Source organism: Vigna radiata, unplaced genomic scaffold, assembly GCF_000741045.1.
Source record: "Vigna radiata var. radiata cultivar VC1973A unplaced genomic scaffold, Vradiata_ver6 scaffold_455, whole genome shotgun sequence".
In the NCBI taxonomy this organism is placed as follows: domain Eukaryota; kingdom Viridiplantae; phylum Streptophyta; class Magnoliopsida; order Fabales; family Fabaceae; genus Vigna; species Vigna radiata.
The window spans coordinates 101,839-104,108 of record NW_014543421.1 but is presented as its reverse complement, the minus strand read 5'-3'; positions in this window follow the sequence as shown (position 1 = coordinate 104,108).

The window sequence follows — 2,270 nt, the reverse complement described above, 5'->3', positions numbered from 1 at the left end:
CTTGTGGAAGATTCTCAATAAAAATAAATTACATATAAACCACAAGAATCAACCCTAATACATTTTAGAGCACTATTACATCATTTTTTATTATTAACAAAGCTTTATAAAATGCGGAGATCTTCCATCCTTCTTTGTGAATCTTGTCTTGTGCAAATCTGTTCATCATCAAAACTTCATCTTTTAATTCTGCTAACATTCTCCCCCTTTTTGATGATGATCAAAAACTATCTCCAAGTTTAAGGCTTAAAGCTTTTTAATAATCTGAAAAGGAAAACAACTCATAGAGGAAGAGAGCATTAGAAAATAAAAGGATCTATTTAAACAATATTCTCCCCCTTTTTTGATCATTAGAAAAAAATTATATAAATGTCTCCCCCTTAATGAAAAGAAAGTATGCATAAATAAAACATGAACATCAACATTTTATTAAATTTAAGAAAAGGCAAGCATACATTCATAAAGATAAGCAACAAAACACTCAAAGATGATCTAGAATTCATCATTTTCATCACTATTAAAGTGTTGTTCTAGTCTTGAAATCCTAGTGTCTAGGTTCCGAAGATGAGTACAAATTTCCTCATGGCGAGTGTTTTGAATATTCATCATTTCATGCTGAAGGCGAGCCATCTCAGACATTTGTCGAGAAAGACTCTCTAGACTATATTCTTCATTTATTTGAGAGGAGCCAGCAACATTTGTGGGGTTAGGCATGAGGTTATCTGCATCTTCTTCTTCTTCTTCTTGAACGCCAGCAACATCATCAGGATGAACAAAGGAGTCCCCTTGCTTAAGGAATCCCATTTGTCTTAGGGAATTTTCCCCAATCCTGTGGGTCGGGAGCACAATCTCATAGTGCTCATTGGAGATATCTACCCCTTTATACACACATATCTGAGAGACAAGGAGAGGATAGGGAAGTGGCGCAGCATCTAACCTCTTCGCCTTGAACATAATGGTTTGGAACAGATGAGGCCAGTTGAGAGGGATGCTTTGAAGTATCCCATACATGATGATGAGATCCGTCTCAGAGCATTGAGCATGATTAGATCCCCTAGGACAGAGGAGCCAAACAATGAGGTAGTGCAAGAGGCGCTCTTCCATCTTGAGACCTCCAGCAAGATAAAGACGGGCGTTGCGTTGGCGAGGATCGCGGAGAAAGGATTGAAATACCATGATCTTGTTGAAATTTGCAAAATCACTTGGAATCATTTGTGAATTTCCAGCACAGGAACCTTTGCCACATTGGTCCAGACATCATTGTCCAAGACAATGTCCACCCTTTGACCCTTGTTGAAAAGATTCCATCACGAACCTTTAAATTGAAATAAAATACCCGAACAAGATCGGGATAGTACCTTCCACGGAGTTCCATGATGTGTTGAACTCCTTGCTCAATAATAAGATTTGGAAAAGAAAAGTTGTGAGAGATATACCAAGCAAGATCAATGAACTTTTGCTTGACTAGCTTTCTCTCCTTCCAAAATTGTGAGAAGGATTGTTGCTCTTGATCATCGGAGAGCCATCCGTCCACGGTAGCATTTCTTCTCCGGACATTATTTTCCGAAACTTCACTAGTTCTTCTTCTCCTTCTTCTTGAGGGTTCAGCCATTGAAGTTGATGGAAGGCAAGGATTAGGATGAATGAAAGAAGAAAGCAAGAGAGATATCCTTTAAAGTGGTTTAAGTATGGAAAGTGGGGATAAGTAGGGTATAAATAGGGTCAAGAAAGCTCCCCAACGTTCATATTTTGGAAAATATGGCCGTTTATAGCCGTTTAGAGCCGTTGGCAACGACTATAAGCATCAATTCAGCGCAGAAATTTAAAAAAACTATCAGGAGCGCTTTTAATCGATTAAAGTGGGTTTTAATCGATTAATTAATCGATTAATACTTGGATTAATCGATTAAATCATTCGTAAATGCATGGTTAACATTTTTAATCGATTTACACACAGATTAAACGCGAGAAACAACGAGAATTTCAATATTAAGCCAAAAAATACCTATTTTACTATTTCTAATATGCCTAGATCTCTTCTAAGTTCAAAAAAATCTATCCTTAGGCAATGCTTTGGTGAAAATATCCGTCAATTGATGCTTAGAGTCTATGAATTCCATTTCACAATCACCTTTTTGGACATGATCTCTAATGAAGTGATGCCTAATTCCTATATGCTTGGATCTAGAATGCATAATGGGATTTTTAATAAGTTTTATGGCACTTGTATTATCACACTTAAGCGGTATATGATCTAAATGAATATCATA